We start from the raw sequence: 15684 nt of genomic DNA, 5'->3' as shown, positions 1-15684 counted from the left end.
TCGAAACTCTTTCGTGAAGGTGTCTTTTCCCTTGTGGCTAGAAGTAAAGGGGTTTTAGTCAGCACCGAGAATGACCGTGACCGTGGCTGGTATGCTCGATTTATTGCCGCCCCCACTCGTGGGTTAGTGGGTGATGAAAACATGCCTTTCCCTGAAAAGTGAAACTTTGCACGTAAGTGTTTTTCCTCTTATTTCCTTACTTTTCTTGACGTTTTTATTTTCTTCACATTAGTGTATGTTCATTTTTCAGCAACCGTGGAAGTCTTTGAAGAAATTCCTAACTTTCGTGATTCGGGAGAAAAAATGATGATCGCTGCTCCCATGGATAAGAGATCATGGAAGTTTCTTTCACAAAAATTTGGATGGAAAATGAAAACTCGCGGTAAATTTGTATTCCCATGGTTTCCCTTCTCTTTGGTTGTTTTTTTCTTTTAATACATATACTTTCTCCTTTTTTATGGTTTGCCATTCGTGGCATGAGCCCCACTTCTGTTCCTTCTACGAGGCTTTCTATAAGCTCTGCACAAGAACATATTTTAAGCGTATCTTCCTTCAAGAGGAAGAATGCTGAAGCCCATGAGTCTGAAGATGAAAAGGATATCGAAGAAGGTTCCTTAGTGAGGAAACCAAAAGTCAGAAGGCGCGTGGTTTCAGATGATGAAGCCCATGTCTCTCGAAATCTCCCTCCAAGTTCAATTCCTTTTAGTCTCATTGATGAGCCAGAGAATGTCCATTTGGATATCTCTAATGAAGATGCTGGTAATTTTGATAACATCCCCCCCTCAAGTCCTATTGACAGGTTCTTAGCCCAAGGTTTTGAGGTTGAAGAAGAATTTGGTACTGTCTCAGAAGAGCTGCCACTTGCCTCTCTTCCGATGACGCCAGTTCCTCTCGGTGTTAATCCCCATGTTTCTCCGCCTACGGTCACCCTAGTAGTTTCCCCCGTTATTGCTTCTCATGAAGAAGCTGAGCCTTCTAGCGGTAGACGTGGTATGAAGAAAGTTCTAATTGAAGTCTCCGATGGTGGAAATCTATTGAAAAAGTCTGGACAAGCTGATGTGTGGTTAAAACCATTGCTTGGTCCAGTGGAAAGGAAAGCTCGAGTCTCACAGTTCCTTGACCCTGTTGAATGACATCATCCATTCTTCCCTCAAGGTGTATCTTTACTCTTTACTTTCCTCTCCTTCCTTTCATGTTCGTAAACCCCCTTCTTCTATCTTTTTATAGAACAATTTGACAGGTACGGAGTGAGAAGGATTTCTTGGACAGATCAACATGTGACCGAGTTGCGTACCGAGGCTGATAATTGGAAAGAGCAATTCGAAAGCCTTCAACTGGAGAAAGACGTTCTTGCTGAGAAAAAAGGAGCTTTAGAACAAAAACTGAGAATAATCACCGCCGACCTAGCTATTTTAAAAGCTTCCTCCAATCAAATTGAAAAAGACAAGGACAGGTTGGAATCCTCCTTAGCTGAACAACACTCCAAGGCAACTGAAGAAATAAGAAGCTTGAAATAGCTCCTTAACCAAAAAGAGGTATACGCTGTACAAATGCTCACCCAGACTCAAGAAGATCTTCGTGCCTCTTCAGACAAGATTCAATTCCTTGAGAGTTCTCTTGCTCCTTTAAAGGCATCTTATGAAGCCTCAGAAGCAGAAAAAGAAGAGTTGAAAGCTGAAATTGAGCAGTGGGAGAAGGATTATGAGGCCCTTGAAGATAAGTTAACTTTTGATGTTAGCTGAGCTTTCTTGAACACCCGCTTTGAGACCCTGACCGAAGCTAGCCAGGAGGATTTTGACCTTAATGCTGAAATCGCAAAGGCTAAGGAAGCGATTGATCAAACTCAGCAATGTCAAAGCTTCTCAACACCTGAAGATGAAGGTTCTAAAGGTGATGGAGATGGACTAACTCCTGGTGAAGCTGGCATTCAACCTTCTTCTTCTCAAGCTGGCCCCTCTTCTCCCGTAGATGATGCTCCTTAATTTCTCCTTTGGCTTTTGTGAAAGTGATTTACCTAGGGGTAGGCGTTCGGTCGATTCGGTTCGGTTCGGTTTACAGAAATTCAGTTCGATTATTTAGTTTTCGGTTTTGTAAAAGTAGTAACCGAAACCGAACTGAAATAAGTTCGGTTCAGTTCGATTTTCTAATTTCGGTTCGGTTTATTTCTAATCGATTGTCGGTTTGAACATTATCATATTGGGCTCTCTCTATGTAATAATTGGACTGTCAAATTTATTGATTTTCTTTCAAAATTTCGGTAAGTTAGAATAAAATGGTAAGTTTGGATTGGGTTTTTGATGGACTTCAAAATTGGGCTTATATTATTACCTATGGGCTTAGCCTATATATAACTTAAAGAATCTATATGCTAATAATTCGATTTTTCGGTTAACCGAACCAAATAAATTAATAACCGAAAATCGAACCGAAAAACTGAAATTTTAAAATTTTAAACTGAAACCGACCAAAAAAACCGAATAACCGAAACCGAAATAAAAATATTTTCGGTTCAACCGATTTCTTCAGTTCGGACCGAAATATGCCCACCTCTAGATTTATCCTTCTTTTGGTTTTTGTTGAAACTCTTTTTCCTTTTTGGTTTTTGGAATATTTTCTCCCGCTCCCCCTTTGGGGTAATGATATAAATATTTCTTTGATGCATATTATGCTTTCTGCTATTTAAGTTTTTGAGTTTGTACTTGCATTAAGAATGCTTTAGTAGATCGCGTCTTTTAATATGTACGAGTTTTTCTAAAAGAGGGCCTTTTTATATTAACAACACTGATGAAGATGACGTCTCATCTTCATATTGGTGCAATGATATGAAACATGAAGTAATTTGAGGAAGTCTTTTTTTTTTTTTTTTTGAACTTCCAAATAAATAATCTTATACAACATTCTCATAACTGCTTTCTTTGTAGCATGTTTACAAATATGGGTATATTTTTCCGTGATTAAATTTATGACCTTAACCGAGAAGCTCGTGAGAGTATTTTGTAGCTTCTTTAACTCTTTACTGCCCATTTTTTCTACGAGCTTGAACGCCTCTTTTGAAATCTTGATATTTTCTTCAAGGGTTTCTTCAAGGTTTTAACTCTGGCTAAACTATGCTTTTGTGGTGTACATCTCCTTTCCTTGTGTATCCTTCCATATGCATAGTACCCCCAGTGTTGGAGTATTGAAGTATGAAATCCCGAACACTGGATCAACTCCTTACTTTTGGTCCTTTCCCTAAAAAAGGAAATACATACGGGACTCGGAGGTAATTGTTTAGATGATGACTGCATAAAACTTTCTGCCATCAGAAATGTTGTAACCTAGACCAGGAATAATTCATTAATCCGCGTGTCTTTCAGGTCTAATATCATCATTTGGTACGGGCCAGCTTTTTGCCTATCATCTAAAATAGTTAGTAAAACTTAAATGAACAAAATAAAATCGGACTTGCATGATGCCTGAACGTGGGTATTAACCTCTTTTAGAAGTAATACTTCTTCAAATGGACTGCATTCCAATGAGAAGGTAACACCTTGCCGTCCATGGTTTCCAATTCGTACGCTCCTTTCCCAGCAATGCCTTTAACTCTATACGGGCCTTCCCAATTTGGACTCAACTTTCATGCGTTTGCCGCTTTTGTTGACCGGAATACCTTTTTGAGGACGAAGTCCCCAATCTTGAAATGCCTCAGGTTTGCCTTCCTGTTATAGTAACGTTCAATCATTTGCTTTTGAGCCGCCATCCGAATTAATGTTGCTTCTTTTCTTTCTTCCGTCAAATCCAAATTTACTCGCAACTCTTCTTCATTTGTTGCCTCATTTGTACATATATACCTCGTGCTCGGTTCGCCTATCTTAACTGGAATTAGAGCCTCCATTCTATATACAAGTGAAAATGGTGTTTCTCCGTGCTAGTTTTTGCTGTTGTTTTGTAAGCCCATAATATACATGGTAGTACTTCTGTCCATTTGCCTTTTAACTCTTCCAATCGCTTTTTTAAGTTGTTGATGATAACCTTATTCGTCGACTCAGCTTGTCGTTAGTTACTGTGTGGTAAGATGCCGAAGTGATCTGTTTAATCTGCCAGCTTTGGAAAAAATCAGTAACTTTCGTACCTATGAATTGCGGCCCATTATCACAAACGACCTCCTTTGGGACTCTAAACTGACATATTATATTTCTCCAAATGAAATCCATAACTTCCTTTTTAAAGGCACCTGCTTCTACCAATTTGGAGAAATAATCTGTTAGAATTAACAAAAACCATACCTTTTCCTTAGCTTAAGGCAATGGTCATACAATATCCATCTCCCATTTCATGAAGGGCCATGGTGATATAATTGAATGCAAGAATTTCGCCGGTCGATGCATATTATTAGCGTATTGTTGGCATTTATCGCACGTTGCTACAAAGTTTTCTGCTTCCTCTTCCATTTTTGGCCAATAGTATCCCGCTTTTATTAATGTCTTCGCCAATGATCTCCCTTCTCCCCCCTCCCCCGACATGATTGCCATAATGCCCCTCGTGTACTTCTCCCATCACATATTCCTTTTGTGATGGTCCAAGGCATCGTGCTAAAGGTCCACCAAATATTTTGCGATATAAGTTCCGACAAATTAAGCAATACTGAGCAGCTTTAACCGTAACAATCGGGATTTTCTTTTATTCTCGGGCAAAATATCATACTGCAAAAAGTTCACAAATTCATTTCTCCAATCCTAAGTTAAATTATTGAAATTTACCTCACTCTTGGTTTGGTCGAGGGTTGAATGAAATAAATGTACCACAACAACATTTTCTGCATTTGTTGCATCAGCGACAGATGCGAGATTTGCCAATGCATCTGCTTCTGCATTTTCCTCCTTGGATATTTGTACAGCTTTCCATTACTGGAACTACTTAAGCAATTCTCGTGCATTTTTGAGGTACTGCTGCATTCGTGTCTCTCTTGCCACATAAGTCCCTTGCATTTGATTGACTACTAGTTGCGAGTCACTTTTGATCACGATTTGTTCAATACTAAGCTCCCGTGCTAGTTCCAAGCCTACAATCATAACTTCATACTCTGCCTCACTGTTAGTAATTGGGTAATATTTTACCGCAGGTCTTATTATTTTTCCCGAGGGTGGAATTAAAACAATCCCCAAACTTGCTCCTTTAACATTTGAGGAACCGTCAGTAAACAAGGTCCAAGTCCCCGGATTAGCTCCAGTAAATATTCGTAGCTCGTTTTCTGCTTCAGGAACTAAACTTGAGCTAAAATCTGCTACAAAATCTGCTAACCCCTGAGATTTTATAGCGGTTCTAGGCTGATATATAATATCATATTCACTGAGTTCTATTGACCATTTAGCTAACCTTTCTGATAATTCTTGTTTATGCAATATATTTCTTAGTGGAAAAGCGGTTATAACAGAAATAGGATGACAATAAAAGTAAGGTCGTAACTTCCTTGAAGCCATAATTAAAGCTAAAGCAAGTTTTTCTAGGTGAGGATATCGTGTCTCAGCATCTAATAAAGACTTACTAACATAATAAATCAGAGATTGTTTACCTTTATCTCCACGTACCAATACCGCGCTTACCGCTACTTCTGACACTGCAAGGTAGATGAACAATCTCTCTCCATCTTTTGGTTTTGCTAACAGCGGTGGATTTGATAGATACGCTTTTAAGTCCTTCAAAGCTTGTTGACACTCGTTAGTCCATTTAATCTGATTTTGCTTTTTCAATACTGAAAAGAACTTAAAATACTTTTCCAATGACTTGAATATAAACCTTCCCAGAGTCGCTATTCTACCTGTTAATCTCTCTACTTTTTTCTTGCTCGTGAGTACATCTGGTATTTCTTCAATAGCTTTGATCTGTGTGAATTTACTTCAATACCCCTATTAGAAACAAGAAAACCTAAAAATTTGCCTGAAGCTACGCTAAAAGCGCACTTTTCCGGATTCAACTCCATGTTGTACTTGCGGAGAATTTCAAAGGTCTCAGCCAAATGTTAAAAATAATCCCCTGCCTGTGTTGACTTGACCAACATATCGTCTATGTAGACCTCCATAGTTTTTTCCAGGTGTTCTTGAAACATTTTGGTCACCAATTTTTGATATGTGCCTCCAACATTTTTCAAACCAAATGGCATGACTTTATAGCAATAAGTCCCCCATCTATAATAAATGAGGTTTTTTCCTCATCTAAAGGGTCCATTTTTATCTGATTATAACCAGAATAAGCGTCTAAAAAACTTAAAAGCTCATGAACTGCGATAGAATCATTTAATTGGTCTGTGTGTGGTAAAGGAAATGAATCTTTAGGACAATCCTTATTTAAATCAGTATAATCTACACAGACTCGCCATTTTTTATTCTTGTTTGGAACCACAACAGTATTAGCTAACCAGTCATGGTACTTTACCTCTCGTATTGAACCGATTTTCAGAAGTTTTTGTACCTCATCCTAGATCACTTGATTTTTGAAGGCCCCTTGCTTTCTTTTCTTTTGCTTAACAGGTGGATGTAACAGATCCTTATTTAACTTATGAGTCATCACCTCTGGTGGTATACTTGTCATATCTGAATGCGACCAAGCAAAGCAATCTACATTAGCACGCAAAATTTTAATTAACTTAGCTTTCATTTCTGGGCTCAAATTTGCTCCGATGTAAACTTTTCTATCTGGCCAGTGGAGAAATAATATCACTGCTTCGAGCTCCTCTGTGGTTGTTTTGATGTTCTCGTTTTCCTCTGGTTCTTGAATCACATCAGGTCTTGAATCCACATCAGTGTGACCATGTGTGTTTTCAATTGAGGTTTGGATAGAAGCGTCCCCAACTAAATTCTATAATTGCTATTTCGCGTCTGCATCATTGGCTGTTATATTTGTAATCACCACTGAATTAATGCTCCGTGAAGCCCGTTGATCTCCCCGGATTTGTCGGATTCCCCACTGTGAAGGGAATTTGATAACTTGATGCAACGTGGACTGGACAACATCCATATCATGAATCCATGGCCTTCCCAAAATTATATTATAGGCCATGTTCGCGTCTATTACCTGGATTTGTATCTTTGATGACTCATTTTGCAAACGTAGCCAATACAACTTCTCCTTTCGTAACGAAGCTTGAATTATCAAATCTAGATAAAGATCGTGCCTTTGGTATGACCTTATTATTAGCTTGCATTTCATTTACCACTCTCGGCAAAATAATATTACTGAGCTACCTGGGTCAATCAAAACCCATTTTATATTAGTATCATGTACAAGTAAAGATATTATCGGTGCATCGTTGTGAGGAATCATCAAGCCATTTGCATCTTCGTCATCAAACATTATACTGTCACCTTCCAAGACTTGGTGAACTAATTTTCCATGAGTGACAGTGACCTTTGATGTCTTTTTTGCAACCATGTACGTTACCTCATTGACTTCATCTCCTCCGGTTATGATGTTTACCGTTCTCTTTGGTGATGGAGGCTTTGGGGGTTCTTGCCTGTTTTTCATTTATGATTGTCTCCCTTTCTCACTTAACAAATTAGTAAGATAACCTTGCTTCAGTAGATATTCAACTTCCTCTTGCAAAAGCCTGCAATCTGTTGTTCTATGGCCATGGTCATTGTGAAACTCGCACCAGAAATTTGGGTTTCTTTTGTTTGGATCTGATCTCATCTCTTTTGGCCATCGTATCTTATCTCACATTCCTCTTAGAACAACCACCAATTCAGAGGTGCTGGCGTTAAAGCTATAATCTCCTATTCTTGTTTGAGTACCAGAGTCGTTGCATCCAACATCTCACTCCTTTTTGAATCTGGAAGAAGAACTCACCTCTTTTTGCCTTGATCTTGAATCAAATTGTGCATTCTCTTGTTTAGTTCAGGAATCTCTCCCTGCAGGCCCCATGTAAGGCTCGTACCTATTTTTACCAGATCTTCTCTCTGATTCCGAGCGTCTTGCTCCTGGTCTTTCATCTACCCTTGGTTGTGTAACCGTATCTTCTTCTATTCATAGCTTCGTGATGTATCAATTGTACACATTGTTCCAAGTCGTTGCAGGAAACTCCCGCAAACTTTCTTTCAGCCTCCTCGTGGCTTCTGAACTTTTCTCGTTCAAGTTGCTTGCAAATGCCATAGCCGCCCAGTTATCAGGTACTCGCGGTAGCATCATTCTCTCACGTTGGAATCTATCAACGAATTCTTTGAGCAATTCTGTACTCCCTTGTTTAACTTTGAAGATATCCTCTATCCTTTTTCCAACTTTCGGAGCCTCCGAATGCGCCTTTATAAATGAATCTGCAAGCTCAGCAAAAGAATCAATGGAGTTTTCAGGTAAGAGGGAGTACCATGTTAACGCCCCTTTTGTGAGAGTTTTGCCAAATTTCTTAACCAAAACTGATTCAATCTCCTGCTTAGTTAAATCATCGTCGTTCACGCCTATAGTGAATGCAGTAACATGATCTCGTGGGTTGGATGTCCTGTCATATTTAGGAATATCTGGCATTATAAACTTTTCGGGAATTAGCAAAGGTGCTGCACTTGGCTTCAATGGTTGTTGTGAATACTTGTCAATATCCACATCTTTGATCAAAGGAGGCACGCTAGGTATTTGTTCTATGCGCACATTTTGCCCTTTAACTGTTTCTGCAAAGTTAGTACTAAACTTTGTAAATGGGAATTATTTGATGTACCTGATCCTCCATCGCGAGATTCATTGGGCATCTCTCCACTTCCAAAATTATCGAGTCCTGAACGCGAATTTTCCAAGGTGGTATTAACTGGTGGTAGAGTTTGTGCTGCATTAGGTAATCCTCTAGCAAAAGCCTGTAGTGCTTCGTTCACGTGTTGTGCAATCAACTGCTTCAAAGCATCCTGCTCAACAGTCTGGTCATCTCCATGTTGTCCATCAGTGCGCGAAGCACACCTTTCAGGTGAACTTTCTCGTGAGTGCTGAGGAGTAGCTGTGGGTGTGTGATGTGGTAGAGTTCCACCTTGTTGGTTCAGCTGGTTGTTCTTGTTAGCCGTAGACGTATTTTGTTGCTAAAAATGAAGTTTGGAAAGTGAACATATTATCAGATTCCCGGCAAGGAACCAATTTGTTTAACCCAAAAATAGATTTCTCGGTCAAAATTAATATCAAGAAGAAATCGGGTTACTGATAACTAAAATTACTTCACTTTCTTGGTAATTTGAAGAATAAAAAGAAGGCCAAATACTTGTACGGCCCCTTAAACTTAACTCCAATTTTTATTTTGATACTTTAACTATGGCTAGTACCTATCGAACACTCCAATTTAATTTCAAGTGTACCTATTAAATACATCTTCTTTACCCTGTGTAAATAATTAAGTGCTTATTGTTCACTTTCGGATGATGTGGCAATAGATCGAATGAAAAAGTGACATATGCCATTTTGACTTTCGATTTTTTTTTTTAAGGCTAAATATTCCAAAAAAATTTATTTTCACCCCTTTTGGTTTTATCTTCACCTCCCCCCCCCCTCTCCCTGCTCCACCCATCTTTCTAAAGCTATCTCTTCCCCGTAGCTCCATTCATGTCTTTCCTCCTCTTATCTATCGCTTCCTCTCTTTAGCTATGTCCAAACAAAAAGCATATTATTGTTTCTTGGTTGAAAATTTGTCATGTTTGTAAATTCGCTACTTGGCGATAAATTCTAACATCTAACGGAAAAGTCGATGCCGGCGAAATCGTTGGGTTAATCTCCATGTATATAGCTACAAAATAAAGTCAATTTTTCATGTTTAATCTCTGAAATTGCTGGATTTCTCTCAGCAAAATCGAATTCGCCTGGTTGATGTCTGAAATTACTACTTTGTCTTGTTGGGTTTGCTTGGCTGATATTTGACATTGTTGTACTTTTCTTGTTGGATTCTCTTTGTAAATTAAGCGAGTCGATTTTGCTTGGTTATTGTCTGAAATTACTGGATTTTTCTTGATGGATTTCTCTCTGTTGATTTCTGAAATTGTTGAGTTTCTCTCGTGGTATCTATCCGAAATTGCTAGATTTTTTTTTTTCTGGATTTCAAGGTTTTTTCGGTCTCTCTCGATAAATCATTTTTAGGTTTACACTTCTTCTTTGGCATGTAAGTTTATCAAATTTGAAGTGAAATAACAAGTTAATCAATGTTCAAAGTGGGATGAATCCGTAAGTAGATCCAGAGAAGAAATTAAGAAAAGGAAAATCTGAAGGGATATTAGTGATAGAGACGATGAAAGAGAAAGACAGAGAATAAAAAAAAATGTTTGAAAAAAAAAACAAATGTTATATTTCTTATTCACGCGCCCAACTTTGAGTGAAAATCACATATTATGCCACGTCACATGAAGTGTTTAATAGGTACACTTGAAATTAAGTTGGAGTGTTCAATAGGTATTTGACATAGTTAAAGTGTCTAAATGGAAACTGGAGCCAAGTTTAAGGGGTTGTATATGTATTTGGCCTAAAAAGAATAATAGAAATAATAGACAAGGAAAGAGAACTTAAAGTAGATCGTTGATCTCTCCCAGAATTGCGGTTTGAACCTTTTGAATAAAGTAAAAGACTAATTGCATATATTAATAAAAATTCAGATGCTTTTATAAATGAGGATCGGATCCTTATATAAGGATACATAATTATAACGATTCCCATACTTAATTCTGTCTTGTTAATGACATTAATTGCCTTGATTGACCGTTACCACATATAGTCTTAACGGTGGCATTAATGACCGAGGATTTTTCATAACCACGATCAATGCCGATTCCCTTCCTTATTTATAACAGTTTCATGAACCTTCCCTCTTTATGGTCTTCATCCATTCCGTACCTATTTTTTCTTTTCCAGTTGTCAAGTCCGATACCTTTTCCGACAAAACATCGGGGGTATTCCGCTCGTGCATTTTCAATTCTTTTAATTTACTAAATTGGATCTGCCACTTGTCACCTTGCTGATGTTCCACGCGTCATTAACTTTTTTCCCACCAATGCACTTATAGCACCAACCAAATGCTTCATAAATTATACAGTAAGTACTTGTAGCTTCTTCAGAGAGCTGGTCTTGGATGTTAAAGATAAGTTAAAGAATAATACCTAGTTTGAAATACAAGTTGTAGTTGCCAATGAATAGGTAACTTAACCTTTTGAAACCTCTTTCCAAATTCAAACTCTAATTAACTTGTTTGTCGTTATGCATAATTGTATTTGTCGAGGGAAGAACTCCTCAATAAGCATATGCAATTAGTTGAATTCATTAGCTTCCAATCATTACATGACAAAAATAACAACAATAAATTCAGTGTAATCTCACAAGTGGGGTCTGAAAAGGGTAGAGTGTAGATCTTACTCACACCTTAGAGAGACTATTTTAAGCAAGCCCTCGTCTCAGGAATGATAGAGAGGAAGGAGTAACAACAAGCAACAACACTAACAAACCAATCATAAAACTCAAGCAAAAGGAACAATAAGTAATAACCAAAATCTAATAATAAGAAAATACAAGACTAACACTAAGCAATCTACTAAAACTACTAGAACGAGCAAGGATAACACTGTGCTACCTAGTCGTCTACCATAATTCTCAACCTCCAAACATTCATATCCAGGGCCATGTCCTCGGTAAGCTGGAGAATCGCCATGTCTTGCTTAATAATTTTTCCCCAATACTTCTTCAGCCTACCTCTGCCTCTTTTTATAGGCCCTCTAAGACCAACCTCTCATATCTACTTACTGTGGCATAGGTGACTCTCCTTTTCACATCCCCGAACCATCTAAGTTTCGCTTCCCCCCATCTTGTCCTCTACAGGGGTCATGCCTACGTTGTCACGAATAACTTCATTCCTAATTTTATCTAACCTAGTATGCCCGCACATCTATCTTAACATCCTCATTTTTGCTACCTTCATCTTCTGGACATGGGAGTTCTTGGCTGGCTAATACTCAGCCCCATACAATATAGTCGGTTTGACCACTGCTCTATAAAACTTACCTTTAAGTTTTGATGGCACATTCTTAACACATAAAACACCGGAAGCGAGCTTCTATTATATTTATCCCGCCTCAATACGATATGTGACATCCTCGTCAATCTGCCCATTTCTTTGTATTTCTCTCATAGGGATGACTTGTGATTCAAGCTTCATATCTCCGTCCACTTCCTGAGTCGCTCCACTGAACTTGCACTCCAAGCATTTTGTCTTAGCCCTGCTCAACTTGAAACCTTTAAACTCCATGGTCTTCCTCCAAACCTCTAACCTCGCGTTCGAGTGATGAATCACTACGTAAGTAGTTTTGAACCCACTTTACTTAACATGGAAGAAACATGTCACTACTCTTAAGTTGGCTTCTTTTCTCGTTTGATGACAAGAATTCCTTGTGTAGATTGTGGGTTGTGTGAGTGTTTGTTCTCAATCTTGTGTGAGCTAGGTTAATGCAACTCGGGATACAATTGCAGAACACCAAAAGTAACCTCTTCCATGGTGGATTACCTGCAAAAAATGAACATACAATTATAACCTTTCTGCAGCTACTCAACCAGTCTCTGATGGAGATTTGATTCTCTACATTGTTAGAGGTTTATTACCTTATTATGATGGATTAGTCGTACGTGTCTGCCACTTTTTGACCAGGTCCTATCGCTCTTATCTATCTTTATTCCCTCTTAATTTATAAGTTGGGAGTAGATGAATGTTCTATAGCAGAACTTTAGTCAAGCTTATCTCGCCATTCAAGATTCTAATACTTTAAAAACTTAATGCAACTTCAAAGGTCCCATCAAGTATTAAATCAGCATCACGGTGGCAAGTAAGGAATATCGATCTTCATGGCCTCGTCTTGTTAAGTTTGGAGTAGATCGATGAATGTTATATAGCAGAAATTTACTCAATCTGATCTCATTGTTCGAGATTCAAATACCTTAAAAGTTGATAAAAACTTCAAAAGGTCTCAAGCCTCAATCAACATCACGGTGGCAAGTTAGGAAGAGGATGTGGTTAAGCTGCACATATAGGGAATGACTCCATCGCCAAATATTCACTACCGCCTCCCGCACTCCTCCTTGAACCTACATATTTTTCTCAAGCAAGTAAGATTGCAAATTAAAGACATGCTATGCAAGAGGAATAAATTGCATTCATTTTATAATGCTTTCATCTAACTTGTACTTTGGTACCTTCCTCTGGTGCTAAGCACGTTGTTGGATGTAGATGATCACTCCAAGTTGAAACTTATTGTTGATGGTTCCATTGAACGCTACAGAGCAAGAGTTGCATCAAAGGATTTCAATCAAGAAGTTGGAGTAGACTATCAGGACACATTTAGTGTTGTTAAACCTATCACAATAAGAATTATCCTCACTTTTTTTTAGAAATGAAGAAGGGTCCATGTGGAAGCATTGCCGAGACGAAAAAATCAGTTGTGGTACTAACTTGTGGTCTAATCTATAACAATGTGGGGAATTCTGAAAGGAGCAAATGAAGATAATGGCACATTTATCAAAATCAATAGGGAAGAAAATTTCGGGTTAGGACAAATTGGAGCTATCTTTCCATGGTTTGAAGAGGCATCAATAAAGTGTGTTTAAATATGATATGATGACGATGGAAAGTGAGTCGTGAAGAGGATATAAATAGAAAAAGTTGAGAGTTAAAGAAATTTAGAGATACAAGTTATGATTCATAGTCCTATGGCGTTGGTTCAACAATAAAAGTATTACAACACAGGATGTGTATAAGGTACATGTTACGAGTTTGAGTTTGAGTTTGAATGAAGGATGAGGTTTGATGTTTAAGTGAAGAAGAATAGAAAAAGGGGAGGCATCTAAACTAGGTAAAAGAGAAACGAACACGTTTCTTATCTCAATTGGGTGAGAATGAATTTTCTCTCAATTTCTCCTATTTAACTAGCATCACCCGTTTGTCTCAATTTATGTGAGAGTGTTTGACATGACACGAAGTTTAAAAGACAAAAATGATTTCTAAAACTTTAGTCTAAATAAAGAGATAGAAATTTCTGTAGCTAAAAGTCATCTCGTTAAGAGTAAAATAAAAAAACTTAAAGTTAATTATTTTTTCTAGAATTACTGATGGAGTACTAATTTGTAAACTATAGTAGAAGGAGGTGAGCGATCAATTTCTGCTCGGCCAAGAAATTGAAGCTGCTAAATGTTTCACATAATATATAACACTTACATACAATTGGTCTTTAATTGACTTGATTTCATAATTTTTATGCTATCCGTGGAAAACAACTCAAATAAAAATTAAGATGAATTAAGTTAATATGCTATTTTTAAAAATATACACTTTATTTGTTTTCTTTTCTGTTTTAGCAGTCTATATTTATAATTACAATTTTTTGAGTAAATTGTTAAATGTATATAAAAATTAGATTCAAATAAAATTAATACTCTCACCTAATACTCATAGACTCACAGTAAAACAGCAGCAGGTCCCCAGAGATTCGGAGAAGCACAAGAACACGGATTTCTCATCTCAATAAAATAATCACCAGTTGGGCCACCCAGAGAATCAAAATTACCCAAACCAAATCTAGTGGGGGCACCCCCCCCCCCAACCCCACCCCCAATTTCTCAAGCCCCTGCCCCACTCTCTACTCCGGCTTAACGCAGATATTTTTCATTCCCTTCCTATTCATTGTTCTCTCCTCTCTTTCCGTCTCCATAAACTTATCTGGTAGGTATCTATTCTCCCGTTTCTCTTTCTGCTGAAAAAGCCATTGAAATTACTCTTATTTTTCTTTCAATTCTCAGTGCATCTTCATTCATCTTCTCCTCAAATTGTCTGATTAACTTTTCGATCACTCACAACACTATGAAATTGCAATTTTTTTGGCCATTAATGGCGGTGGTTCATTCATCGCTTTTATGTTTTGTTTCTAAGAAATATAGAAAAAATCTTTTTTAATATCATATGCTAAACGCAATTTTCACCTTTGCTTATAGACTGACTACGTATTGCGATACTTTTGCTATACGTTTCATGTTTTCTTTTCATCATAGGAGTATAATTTAGTTCAACTTGCTGATCGGGATCGTTTTTCGTTTTGTTTTTTCAATTTTCTTCTGGAACTTTTCTCAGATCATAAGTTTTTAGAAGATACAATATGTAATCACTCCCAGCATTGCGGAAATGCCGTTGCTTCGTTTTTCAGGTGCGTAAATCGTAATGCTGTTTCTATCATATTTATTGCATATTTAAATTAAATAAATGTTTCAATTAGTTTCTTCTTTCTTCTTTGCACAAAGCTTTTCTTTGCCGAGTTATTGGAGTTCCGTTTCTTTACGAGGTCCATAAGCATCTTATGTTGGCTTTAATGTCACATTTGATGTACTGTTGCTAATTAATTCGCTTTAGTATTTCATAGAAAGAATCACTTTAATGTTTCTCGGTCGAATCTGTGATGGATCCATATTTGTTATTGCATGTACCCTTTTTTTTTTTGGTTTCTGCTGTATTTTTTCTCTTTTGGCACTAATTCATCACAAGAAATAGATACTAGTAGTAACTTTTACCTTATGGCGTGTGAAATATGCTTCCTACCTGTGTGATGTACTCTTAGTGCCGCTGTCTTATGGCTTCTCCTGGGAACTGTGTTATGATCTGCAATACGTTTTGCCTTCCTGTTAATGTTATCATAATTTTTGGTGTTATTGATATAAAGTGTATCCATGCTACAT

The 15684-nt window shown here is 37.6% G+C and overlaps 1 long non-coding RNA gene across 12 annotated transcripts in view; it reads left to right on the top strand.

The window, feature by feature from the left end:
* Positions 1-15684, top strand: part of LOC107825289 (uncharacterized) — a 56547-nt gene that overhangs the window by 4964 nt on the left and 35899 nt on the right. For 8 of the 12 annotated variants that reach the window (XR_001657034.2, XR_012697238.1, XR_001657033.2 and 5 more), the window contains exon 3: positions 15086-15158. This is a non-coding gene — a long non-coding RNA (uncharacterized LOC107825289). Of the gene's footprint in view, positions 1-19; positions 173-250; positions 383-14546; positions 14681-15085; positions 15159-15684 lie in introns of those variants that run through there. The other 4 variants (XR_001657029.2, XR_012697235.1, XR_001657030.2 and 1 more) reach the window with 3 other exon arrangements.

The sequence above is a fragment of the Nicotiana tabacum genome, chromosome 12 (genome assembly GCF_000715075.1).
Source record: "Nicotiana tabacum cultivar K326 chromosome 12, ASM71507v2, whole genome shotgun sequence".
Taxonomy (NCBI): domain Eukaryota; kingdom Viridiplantae; phylum Streptophyta; class Magnoliopsida; order Solanales; family Solanaceae; genus Nicotiana; species Nicotiana tabacum.
This window is presented reverse-complemented; position numbering and strand designations above follow the sequence as displayed.